Source organism: Schistocerca cancellata, chromosome 4 (assembly GCF_023864275.1).
Source record: "Schistocerca cancellata isolate TAMUIC-IGC-003103 chromosome 4, iqSchCanc2.1, whole genome shotgun sequence".
NCBI lineage: Eukaryota > Metazoa > Arthropoda > Insecta > Orthoptera > Acrididae > Schistocerca > Schistocerca cancellata.
Window position 1 is genome coordinate 297,357,995 of NC_064629.1, and position 13,943 is coordinate 297,371,937.

Genomic DNA, 13,943 nt, shown 5'->3' on the forward strand with positions numbered 1-13,943 from the left:
TAGCGCAAAAACCATACTGAATTCCTTGTCACTTACTATCTGTTGTGGACGATACTATACAACAGTAGCTAAACAGGAATAATACAACCATCAGCTAGTGTGTGGGTCTCACCAATTGTTGTCATACCAAAGGAATCTATCTGGGGGAAAAGACGAATTGCCTGTGCATCGATGTGAGAGGTGTGAATAATCCTGATGCTTACCTCCTACCCATAGCGACAACACACTGGACATATCATGGAACTGTAGGCATCTTACCACCCTTGATATGCATCCTGGCTACCACCAAATCCTGACTGCTCTTCAAGACCAGCCTAAAACCACTTTTGTGGTACCTTCAAGATAGTATGAGTTCTTACTCTAAACACGCCTGCCACCTTCCAAGGATTCGCTGACACGTTGCTGTGAGGATTGAAGCCTACTCTGTATTTAGTTTACTTAGATGACATTATTGTGTTTCCTAGGAATGCTGAGGGACATGTATAGATTGAGAAATGTGTTGTCAAGGTTACAAGGTGCATATTTGAGTTTCAAGGTACTAAAGTGATCATCTGCGATGTCGCCACTCCAGCACCTAGGACGTATCATTAGCTCATCTGGAGTGAAGCTGCATCCCCCTTCAACAGAAGCAATTAAGAGTTTCCCATTACCCGTTAATGTTAAAGAATTTCAAAGTTTCGTAAGAGTGACAAATTATTGCTGTACATTTGTGAAAGATTATTTCATGGTAACATGGTGACCAAGTTGTTAAAAAAGGGAGCAGTTTTTGAGAGGACAGAACAATGTGAGTTAGCTATTATGTAGATCAAAGACGTGTCAGTGTACCCAGATTATAAAGAGCCTTTTATCCTTACAACTGACACATCAGACTTTGCTGTCAGAGCTGTTCTCAGTCAAGAATACAAGCATAAGGAAAGGTCTGTTGGCTATGCTTCCCACCAACTTATTCAGGCAGAGACAAATTACAGTATAACGGAGAAAGAGTTACTGGCTCTTGTGTTCGGAGCGAACTGTTTTAAATATTATATGAATGGGAGAAAATGCACTGTGGTCATTGACTGTGCCGTCCTTTTGTGGTTGTTTTGTTTGAAGGACCCCAATAGTTGCCTAACCCATTGGGCCTCAAAATTATCTAAATATAGTATATTAAGTGTGTCACTAATTACGTGATCCCAACTTAAACACTACACTGACTAATTCATTATGTCACCCACACTGTAAAAAAAATAAATAAATAAATAAAAATAAAAAATAAGAAGAGACAATGATAAAGAATATTTGTGTATCATTAAATAGCATGTGACGTAGGATATGCATCTGATGATATGCAAATCCCTTTGGTTTATTCTGAACCTGACACGCATTAAGTAAGACACAGAAGATCGAGCGAATGGAAGCTGACTAACCTGACATTCAGCGTTACATTTCAAAGAACTGTGGCCTTCTGACATGTTAAGGAAGTTTTAGTCTTAATATGTGGCTGGCTGGCTTTCCCAGCGAATGTGCTGTATCCTAGGTTCTCGGGTGTCCAGCCGGATTCGATCGTCGAAGTTCCACGATATTTCGGCGAATAACCGTTCCGCCATCATCAGGTGGTACTGATGGAATGATCTGCCTGCGCTGTGTCCGTGGTATTTATGTCCGCGGGGTCCCGAGTCGTACTCAGGCGCGGACGGCTGGCGGAGCGCCGCGTGGTGGAGGGGGGGGGGGGGGGCGGGGGGAGGGGTTGCTACGGCCACGCCCAGTGGTAGGCGCAGTTCATTTCCGTCCGCCGTGGCGGAAGGATCTCGCGTCCGCTCGCGCCGTTGCTCTTTAATGGAGAAAGATGGAAAACTACCCTGGGTCATAGTGTGTACCGCAAGCCTTACACACACTGACCTGTACCTACATGCCTCCAGCTGCCACCATCCGGCGCAGCTTAATGGAATGCTCAACACCTTGGTACATAGAGCACACTCGATCTCTGATGAACAGAACCTGCCAACGGAACTCAAACACCTGGAGACCGTGTTCCGCAAGAATGGGTATGGCAACCGCCAAATCCAAAGGGCCTTCCGACAACAGAAGTGCAGCGAGAACCGAGATGAAGAACAACCCGAAGAAGAGAAGCAAGCTCTCGCCTTTCTGCCGTTTGCTGGCAAAGTGTCGTCAAAAATAGGGAGACTGTTAAGGCGACACAAGGTTGACACAGTCTTCAGAACACCAGCAAAGATTCGTGACCTACTGGGAACGGCAAAAGATAACGTAGGCCTTAAGAAAGCGGGCGTATACAAAATCCCGTGAGGCTGTGGCAAATCCTACATCGGCCAAACAGATCGCACGGTCGAGGACCGATGCAAGGAGCACGAACGTCACACCCGCTTACGCCAACCCAGCCATTCGGCCCTAGCAGAACACTGCATTGAAACCGGACACACAGCGAAATTCGAAGAGACAAAAATCCTGACGGCCACAAGTGCCTACTGGGACAGTATCTACAAGGAGGCCATAGAAATTCGCGTAACAGATAACCTCATCAACAGGGACACCGGGTTTCAGCTTAGCAAGGCCCTGAAACCATTATTAAACACCATCAAAGAGCAACGGCATGAGCGGACGCGAGATCCTTCCGCCACGGCGGACGGAGATGAACTGCGCCTACCACCGGGCGTGGCTGCAGTAACTCCTCTCCCCCCCCCCCCCCCTTTCCCGCCACACGGCGATCCGCCGGCCGTCCGCGCCGGGGTACGACTCGGGACCCCGAGGACATAAATACCATGGACACAGCGCAGACAGATCATTCCATCAGCACCACCTGATGATGGCGGAACGGTTATTCGCCGAAATATCGTGGAACTTCGACGATCGGATCCGGCTGGACACCCGAGAACCTTGGATACAGCTTCAATTTTGTTAAAGCACAGCTGACATACAGTGTGGCGGTGAGCAACCAGTAACCTACAGTACAGGAAGTGACTGTAACCTAAATTCACAAGATTTATACAATTTGAACTGCATTAATGGTACTGTACTGGCCAGTTTTTCATTATCCTCGAGGGTATGCAGCTAGAACGACATGGTTAGATCTCACAGAGCGCCCCAGTTGTTCATAGTATCCTCTTCCTTTTCGTTTTCCCACCATAATCTCCTCTATTTCATTTAATCTTGCTATGGTACAGTTACATATACATTTCGTGAACACTTGGCGCCTTGCTGACCAATCTGAGTCATAACATCTCCAGCAACTCACTCAACAGGAGTATCTTTCAGTAACACAAAGGTTGCTCACGAATACAGGTGATTTTTGAAGTTCATCCTGCATGGCTGTCATCCTCTTCAAACTCTGTTTCTGCTATCTCTTGCTGCCTTTGTGCTCAGTTAACAACCCTTCATGTTGGGGATGATCCGGCCTCTGCCAGCGTGCCACTCTAACGTCAGTCATTTGTGACTGCCTACCTACCTAAGCTTGCTGCCACTAGCTCCCATATTGATGCACATAATAATGCCCCACATCGGCTTCAGTACAGAAACTATTATGATGAGATTTATTGGTGTTCTATGTAATGGTTGTTTTATGTTCACTTGTGACTTCATGCTATCTATTGGTGTAATATTAGTTTAATGTGAGTCTATGGTTGTCCTCATTGGAAACTTTATGACGACAGTTTTGGAGCTTTGCCGACGTTTTAGAGACATGTTCCGGAATTTTTGTGACGTTTATCAGGCAATGTAAGAATTACAAAATGACTACATTGGTTTGACAACCCTTTCTCGTGTTATGGCTAAAGGCAGCTGAGAAACCGCTGCTACTAGCATCTACAAGGCACACACAGTTAAAGGTTGTTGATTTAAACTTCCTCAAGGAGGGCGGATTATTGTTCGGGGCCATCTGCCAAGACGACTGACACACACACACACACACACACACACACACGCGCGCGCGTCTATGCGGTAACTAAATGGTGGCTCGTGCTGAAATATTACATGTTAGTATATAATCTGAACAAATTTTCGATGATGTTGCAATATTTCGATTCAGGATTAACATAACTAACTTACCTAACTAGAAAACCATAGCGGCTCAGGAACACGTTGTTTTCTTTCGTCCCACCTTACCGTTAAAGATGTTTGTAATAGCTCTCGTACACTCTGTACTAAACCTGTATCTCGAATTCACGAACTCATTAAGGTTCACGTTTCTGCCTGAACTACCGAAGTTTCTCACAGTAATCTCAGTGAAAGTTACTTCTATTATTGTGTTATTCTCTTTTCTGGATTAATATCACTATTCTCTGCAACATATTTCTTTTAATCCAATTTAATCAGTGCTGAAGAGGACTAGTTGGGTCCATGGTTAGTTGCAAGACCAGATTCGGCATTACAAAGAGGTTAGGAGTCGGGTCCAGCATGACTTAGTGACCATTCACGATGAGCTACCCAACTTAACAGCTACTTCAGAAATGGGGGGGGGGGGGGAAAATTGAAAATTCTGTCCTATAACACCCACGCAGCACACTTATACGTCAGTGTCGTGTACTCCATTATCCAACTAGGACTGCAACAAAAACATAGTCCTTATCTATTGTCCACTGAGTCTTCCTGAGGTGTATTAACAAATATTTTGTTTCACTTGTTGCTATCTACGCGAATGATCTATCGCATCCGAGAATCAACGTTATATTATTACTATGCCGCTGGTTAAATACGCTTGTCTCGACTTTCTAGCACCTTCAATGCACAGATTTTGTTATCACTTGTGAGTTTAGGTGTTCCGCCTCCATACCTTTCCCATAGCATGGGGAGCACCATGGAAACATACTGCTTGGAAGATGAATGAAATCTTGATTGTTAACAAAGATCGCCAAACTTATTCTATTATACAACACACTTAACTTCAGCTTTGTATTCACATAAGTTACTGCATGTGGCCCCTTTATCACCACACACTGGTGTCACTGATTGCTGGATCGCTCTTTTCCTGATGAAAACAATGACAGTAGGGCTGGGCTATGATCGTGCTCGAGAAACGCGCGACACGAAGGCAATTTATCGAGAATGTCTCGGGTACGCTCGAGAAGTTGACAGTGCTGCGCTCTCTGAGAAATTGCGCATACCTTCAGTACACGAAGCACTGAGCCGCAGCGGTCGTACTCGCCGTACGTACGTGCACGGAAAACGTTGAAATTCTATGATTGATATCAACTGTATACCGTTATTAATGTGTACTGAACTATCAGTCTATGTCTCATAAGACAAAAATCATAGAATTGTTTAAAAGAAAGCACAGAATTCGCATGAAACAGAAGCTTTATTCTTACAAAATAAATTTCCTCGTACATTCTGCATGTACGCATGCATGCTTAAAAGTAAAAGAGAAATGCTATAGCCTTATATATACAGAAACTGCGTACATGCGTTTACTTACTGAAGAAAGGAAACAAAAGCTGTTCAGCAAAAGGCATTTTTACATCCCACTGCTGCACTGCCGTCAATTTTTGTTTAGAAATGATTTTATTAACCAATTGGCCTTTTAGTCTGCTTCTTTGTTTGTTTATAAGTAGTCCTGTTTTCGAAAATATTCTTTCACTGGGGACAGAAGTTGCAGGCATTGCATGATATTTTTTTGCCACGACAGCTAGACCTGGGTAACTTTTCATTTTTTTTCAGTAGTGTAAAGGATTATCCGTGCGTTTTAGGTACGGTTCTTCCAAATATCGTACCTCCAGGTCTATGCTATCACAACCGCTTTTCATTAGACTTTTATTGGAAACCTCTTCATCGAAAGAAGCCCATAAGGGGCTACTGGCGTTTTGTACGAAATGGTGCTCGTGGCTAGTGTCGTAAGCAGCCGAATGAGTAGATCGTACGGTCTCTACCACGTTTGTGCACTCTGCAATTAGGCTTGCAACGGCATTTTTTGAATGAGTGGGATTCGTAAATGGTAACGTTTTGAATCTTGGGTCGAGAACTGTGGCAACGACATGTACCGTACTTTGTTTCTATTAATCCTAGCTGGGCTATTAGTGAGTTGTGCAGATGTTGCTGTAGCTCTTGCGCTGTCGTGATAGCCCACTTCCCATTGCATACGGTTAGGATTAGCTGTCTGATTATTGGAATAGCTTTCGAAAGAGAGGTATAGTTTTCAGTTCAGATTTCACTTGTTACCACTTCAAATGGCTCCAGTACACACAAACATTCCCTCAAAACTCGCCACTCGTCAGCTGTGAGGTTCCCTACACCTGAATACAAAGATGATAAACAGGCTGCAATGCATTCATTTTGCTCCACTAGACGTTGTAGCATATAAAACTTACTGTTCCATCGGGTTTCGGTTTCCTGAATCAATTTATTAACAGGTTTTTTCATTAGATCCTGGATCTCATGGAGTTTTTCATTAGGATTGCAACTTGTTTTAAAACAAGTAACAAGTAACAATTTTTTCTGGCTTTTTCCCGCATTATGCAGAGCTCACTGTTGCTGTTCAAAGAACTTTTCACAACTAAATTTATGGTGTGTGTGCTAAACAAGGCACATGTTGCATATCTATGTTGCCATTGAAAAAGTTTTACGGCTGCCGTCATGTTACTGGCGTTGTGAGTTGTGATGTTTACAACTTTGTTTTCAATGTTCCATTTTGAAATCACGTTATCTAACGCCTCACTAATATTTAGCGCTGTATGCTTTTCCGGGAAATGGAATGTCTCGAGAGCTAAAGCTTTCAGGCACCAAGTAGTGTTAATGAAATGACCAGTTACAGCAATATATGCCTCCCTATTGAGTGAGGTCCAAATATCGGTCGTTAAAGAAACACAAGTAAAGTCTTCCACGACCAAGTTTACAGCCTCTTTCTCTTTATGGTAATCGTCCTCAATCATGAGGCGCAACTTTTTTCGATTTGGTATCTAGTATTGTGGGTCCAACAGTGAAACAAAACGTCGAAAACCTATGTCCTCGACGATTGAAAGCGGTTGAAAATAGTCTATTATCATGGCCACTAGTGCTTCTTCTAGCTGTTGTTGCCGTTTACTTCCCCGCTGTGATGCTCGAGAACTAGTCCAATAAAATTACATATCGTATCGTGCAAAAGCTAGGATAGTATAGGTTTGATTTTGGGGTATGTCTTATGTTATCAAAGTACGATTAAAAAATCGATGTTTTTCAAGCATGGCGAACCGCTTCGGACATTATCCGAGCTTTTGCACGGAATTCACCTTTTGTCCATATGTACCTGGATATTTTGTCTGCCTCGCACTATTGGTAGAATGAGCCTCTGTATCCACGGACGTCGCTGTTTTATTGCTCGATAAATTGTGCAGTTTAAGATGTCTAATCATGCCCATTGTATTTTTTGACACATTACGGAGATTTTTAACACCAATGTTCCTAGTAACGTTATCTCCATCCTCCGTAAAGTATTGCCAACACCATGATGTTCGTTTTTGAGTGTCCATATTGATTTGAACAACAACTTTACTCGAACGAAACCTGAGACGTACTAGTTACGAGCACAGCGAGCGTGTTTGTCTAGCGGCGGCATTCAATTTATAGAACACGAGCGGCGCGGCAATGTTGTCGCAGCCAACTGGCGCGCAGCGGCACACGCCGCCGGGCCGTTTCTCGTGAGCTTCTCGAGAATTGCTTGGGAACGAGAGGCTCGAGGAATTCTCGGAGCGCACGAGTTGCCGCGCCTCGCCATCCCATCACTGAATGACACCCACTAGCTCTCGCATGACTAGCTGTGCACGATTCATTGTTCGTGCATACCTGTAACGGGTTATTGCACGCTTTATCACGGCCAATTATGGCAGTACTCCTCTGTTATGATCACGACTGTCTCAGAACAACCGAGTTACTTCAGCTCGCAGTGGCCTCATGAGAGTTCCAACTACATTTGCTCGTGTGTACTGAACTACGTATCTTTGAAAACTGTACACTCACTGGTCGACGCTGTTTTGACACTACGCCTTTCTCATGTGCGTCTTTTCGATGGTGCATTCGAACCTAACTTCATTTTTTATGGTTGATAATGTGGAATCGCATGTAACAGCGAAGGTAGAGGATATTCGGCGAATGACTGGCCTGTCCGTTCACCCCTCTTAATTCCCATCGAGCTCAGTGGGAGGCATTGGGGAGATGTTTTAGGTCGACATACATCGAAGTCCAGCAGACGGCAACTGCTGGTGTAGGAATGAAACATCCTAACAAAAGAACTTACCAAGCTTGTTGCCAGCATGGAAGCACGTTGCAAAGCATACACTGCCGTCCGTGATCACACATCCTATGAAGAACCATGCCCACGGGATCATAAACCGCGGTTACTTAAGTGTTATTGCATTGGAGTAGAAGCGTCGTTTCTATTTATCGAATTGTGTATTTCCGTTTCCTTCTGTGCTGTACAGTATCGGTTCTACTATTGTTCAAGTTTCATTGCGGTGTTACTTCGCAATAACACACCATCCATATGGATGTGCAGGTTTGGCAACTATGCTTTACCACAGACACCCCCCCCCCCCAAAAAAAAGAGTCACTGGCAGGAAGATATTGCATTACCAACCCCTGTTCACAAACATGGAAATTTGTTATTAATAGAGCTGTATGACTACTTTTTCTCCAGTTTTCAGCATTCCTAATGAAACAGGAGTTTCTAGTCGCCATTCCTTCTTTAATATCTTGAATGTCTTAAAACACCATGTATCATTACTTCCACAATGGCATTCTCTCAATAACTGAAACGAAAAAGAGAAGTCGTTTTCAAAATTTTTTTCTTCAGAATGTCGGCAGATTGAGGCAGTACTCCAAACCTGGAATACTCAATTTTTTCTAATTCACAAAATACCATGTACCTACCAGACTACTCTGCTGTTAAAATTCCGACCAATGTAATAGATTGAACAACTGTATATCTCCAATTGTACAATAAAATACATAAATTCGTATATCAAATCAGGAGCCCAAGAGTAAACGAAGTTATTTGTAGCCATCTTATTTTATAAAGTTCATTGATACGCATCTGAGAAAATTTTGTGTCTTTCTTGGCTGAACAAAATTGTACTAGAATAAAAGCCGTTAATTTATAACTAAATGTTGGATGACGTTTGATCGTATGGAAGGCGGATAAGGGTCAAACACCAAGGAAAAGTATTTACAATACGCTCTGCAAGTTACGTCTATGTGAGATAGCTTACAGAACAGTTGTCTTGTGTTTAACAGGATTCTGCATTTGGTCTACTAGGATAATAAAAATAGACGGTAAGTAGCTGGTGCAAAACTGAACATTCCACACTTAAGAGCAAGAAAAGATCAGTTACGTTCTGCCTGCCTATATTTTTCTTTATCTGACTGCAAACTGTGTGGGAACTGTCAACACATGCTTCAACAATAATGCCTCAAGTATTGTACATAAGTATTACACGAAAGCTGGAGAAACATTTTACTCAGTACAGGGCATTATTTTCCGCAACACTGAAATATAGGTACTGTCTAATTAGGACTGGTTACAGCTGAAGTCATTCCACAGGTTTTAAGAAGAACCCATGTATCAGACAAACCAGTACTTCTTGAAAAATTACTCCAATTACAGTTAAGTTGTCAGGAGTATGGGAAAGCTAATGATTGGACGAGGTTGACGTAAAAAAAGTAGAAACTAGAGTGTATGGAGAAAACTGCCATAACGAAGAACGAACTATTATTGGAGGAAGAAGCCACTGTTGATACACAAGCAAAGCTTACACATTACGTAACCGAAGTGTATAGCAAAACCTGGATACGACCAGGTAACAGAAAAACGACATTTATTGCCAATGGAAATTGGCCCTACGTCGGTGTACATTCAGAAAAAGATTGGTCCAAGGATTAGAGGATATATGACCTAATAAACCTACATTCCTGTACGTATCTGTGTAAAAAGGATGGTCGCTTTGAACGTAAGTGCGAGGGACTGGACACTGGGCATCTCGAAATAAAAAAGCTGTTCACATAGTTTAAAACCAGTGGAGTAACGTAAATGACAGTTCATTCGCAAAATCTTAACTTTATTTTCTATACAAAAATTCCACATGAAACTGGAGAAGAGTTGCCATCTTACAACCAAAAGGACGTATAATTCTTTAACAGTATTGTTACCCATAAAACAAAAAAGCAAATTGAAATTTGCAAATTTTCTCAAAAGTATTACAAGAGTAACAAAACTAATTTGTTAAGGGCATAGAAAAACTAGTTTGTTGCAACAAAGTTAGATGTGTATTAGAAACGGAGAAAATACCTTCTTTGCATTTCTGGAATTACAGTCTGCAGAAAGATTTGGATGCCATCTAAATTATGAGCTCAGAATGTAGATATTAAAACTATACCAAAGAAATATAAATATCTGTTAAGTATGTGTAAAGGTATATGCATTAATAAATATTTTGCGCACGAACATTATCTTATTTGTTATCCTGCCTGATATCCTGAACAGTCTCCCATTTATGATGAGCTGCATGTTTGAGTATTGACACTGAAAGTAGTCTGAACTAGGTACCAAAAGTGTGGGATCCCTAGTTCTTGCTTATATGAATTGTTGACGTGATTAGTTTTCTCATTGCTTCGGAATTGACAGGCAAGTCACATGACGATGCATATATTGGAGAGGATTTCCAAAACCTTCAATCATTGCTTGAAGTTTACAATGGCTGACAATACTAAATGGAAAGACTGTTGCAGACTGGGGAGTGGTGTATGAGAACAGTCCATCTGTTTAAAGCCACCCACAGAAGCTTCATTTTGCAAACTCTAAAGATTTGTTAACAGTTCATGTAATTCTTGAGCAGGGTTTTGCATGTGACTACATACATTACACCTCATGACCAAAATGTTAGAGATAGATTTCGAAGGTAACTGATTATATAAGAATATAGTGCCTATATGACATGGCAGATGCATGTGTGCGCTTGAAGTTTATATTGTCCGTCGAAATTGAAGAGACTTCTAAGTGTAACTTTATACCTTAATTTCTCCACAACAGTGATGACACCGAGGTGGAGACCAATGCATTTGATTCTCGACTTAGCAGCGGTAAGACAATTATTAGGCATTAACACACAACTCACTGAGCGATGTACTACTTCCGCCAAGTCTTGGCGAAACCATCAATTTAAGGAAGTGGTCGTTGTCTAAGTATTGACAAGCCGTAGCAATCTGAGGACTGTTTGCTTGTTGGAACAATCCAACATGCCTGGACTTGTCGAGACTGTGAAATATAAAATTGCATCACTGCACACGTGGAGAAATCCAGTTGTCGAATCAGCTGGAACGAGGGTTTATAAAACTGGAAGCAGCCATTCTTTGAGACTTACTGATGATTTAAATTGTGGCTGTCATTTCATCACTTTCTTCTTAGACATGTTAGAAACTAAAAAGGTCGAAGTAACATTGTTAATTTTGTTTTGTTTTTCACACACTGATTACTTGCTGCCCCAAAACGTTTCTACTTTAACAGATCGTTCAGAAAGCTTCCCCAATCTCTCTTCTCCTGCAGTCATTTGCTATATGTATGATTGCTCACGCGTTGCTTATGTATAAATGCAACTGAGTTGTCTTTCCTAAAATCTGATTTTTCTCATTCAACGTTGCAGATGTGCACGTAGCTGTGCACGTAGCTGGGGAGAGCAGTGATTGTCGAAAATACTGCCAATATATCATTTAGTAACATGATCAAGCAGCAGGTGACTGACAGGAGTCTCAGTAGGCTGAACATCGTGAACATTGTCGTTGCTGACAGACTAATAGTACTATTTTAGTTGTGTCAGATTAACAATGGGTGCACCAGCAGCAAATTGCGTTAAACATGATCTCCGATGGGTTGTTGTCTGGTCTGCATTTAGAAGTCTAATAAGTTGAAGTTTGATAGTAGGTTTGTATTTAAGAAGCCTAGACGTTTCTAGATTGCCTCTCCACACATTTTTTGGGAACAGAGGATCTGATTAACCAACATCTTGGAATCAGTTGCTGATCTGCAGTCTCTCTCACTGAAGTCAGGTTCAGAAAAACCTATGTACCTGAATACAAACAGTTCAAGTATAATTCCATCGGACATTATTGATGACTGGTTCTTGAGAAGTATATGCAAGCTCTTTAACGTTGAGATTCCAGCTGGGCACTGGAGGAAGTAGTTCAGCTTAGAGATAATAGCAATGAAAGGAAAGGATTTTATGCAGGATTATGCCAACTGCCTTGTGACATTGGTAACACCGTTCGTCAGATCACGGAATTTAAGCACCATCGGGCTTGGCCAGGATTTGGATGGGTGAACATCCTGGCCTGCAGATGGCAATGGGGTGCACTCAGTGCTTTCAATGCCAATTGAGGAGCTACTTGATTGAGAAGTAGCGGCTCCAGTCGCAAAAACTGACAACCATCAGAAACTGGTGTGCTGGCCACGTGTCCCTTTGTATCCACATCAGGTGACACCTATCGGCAGAGGGTGACATGGCGATCGGTCGGTACCGTTGGACCTCATTAGTCCTTTTGGACGGAGTATATGCAGTACTCCGTCTGAAACTGCCCTAACTGATAGGTAAGTAGTAATGAGTACTAACTAAGAACAATGTTTGTTGCAGATTGTCCGTTATAGAAGGTTTTATCCCGTAAGTTGGGATGCACAAAGTAAGTATTGGCCATATGGAAAGTATTTCAATTTTGCCAACATATCATACCCTGCAGAGCTGAAACATTTCCATATTTTCCAAGAACAGAATGAGTACGTCTCGGAACATCTGTGGCGCTCAGTATTCAGCTTATGAATGGATGAGAGTGGAAAACAGGAAAAAATTGAGAGTTGCACGGCTTCATATCACAAAACGTTGTCACAACATTGAAATCTTTATTTACAGGTTATTAACACGGACACATACCTTTTCTGTTGCAAAGAAAAAACCACACGTTTCTACTCTAGCACAGAATGGCATTACTCTTATCGCCATTCAGTTGTACTACATGAATGTCATTTGCTTTTTCATTCCTGAGAAAAATGTGAACATTAGTTGACTGTGCATAGGCTGGTCAGTGGCGTCATGCCTAGTGACCCACTTTATGAAATATAGACTTCAGCAACGAATTGAGACTGCCATTTGCAATTCATGCTGATACGAAATGCATATTACAACCAACTGTTACCTGTAGTCTTAGCAGTTACTCTTTTTTCTAGTCACATACATGTGAGTACACCCTTCAGCATTATGTACTACACAAGCTATGATTAAGCTTATTTTAAACTGCATGGAAGCAGTGATTTTATGAAATGGTCCACAGAGCTGTATGTTATCGCTAGAACTAAGTAGGCTCGTATTGCGACATAAAAACATCGAAGTAAGCTCTGGTCAAGAACTGGCGCTTCACTCAGCAAAAATTTTCTGTATTTGCAGGTGAGCGTTGAAGGAAGGTGATTAACACCTTCCACTGCCGTTCCATCTCACGTAAGGGTGCTGCCCATGCCAGCTACAGTGCTACCTTGTAATACAGTTCCCATAATTGTCAACGATCATAGCAACTGTGATATGTCTTTCTTGATCACCAATATGTGTGAACAAACAGTGGTTGATCATCATAAAGAGCTAAATGAAAGTTGCGTTTGTCCGACTTTAATACAGAAAAACAAATCATTCACAAATGGTATTTCAGTAGCGCACAAAAAGATATGATTTATAAATTTCAGATTTATTGATTCACTGAATTTTCTTTCATGCTCCCTTGAGAAGTATGGATCATACATAATATCTGATGAAAGCAACGTCGTAAAGTCGTTCTCTCTTGATTGTGAGAGTAACTTACTAAGAATAGTTTTTTTCCACATGAGTAAGCAAGCTGCGAATCTTTTCTAGTGCACGACTCTTTGGCGAAACTGGAAAGTTTAGAATTAACAGCACTAAGTGACAATACCATAGTCTAGCGCAGAACTGAATTTTGTGTAAGTGCTAAATTACAGAATT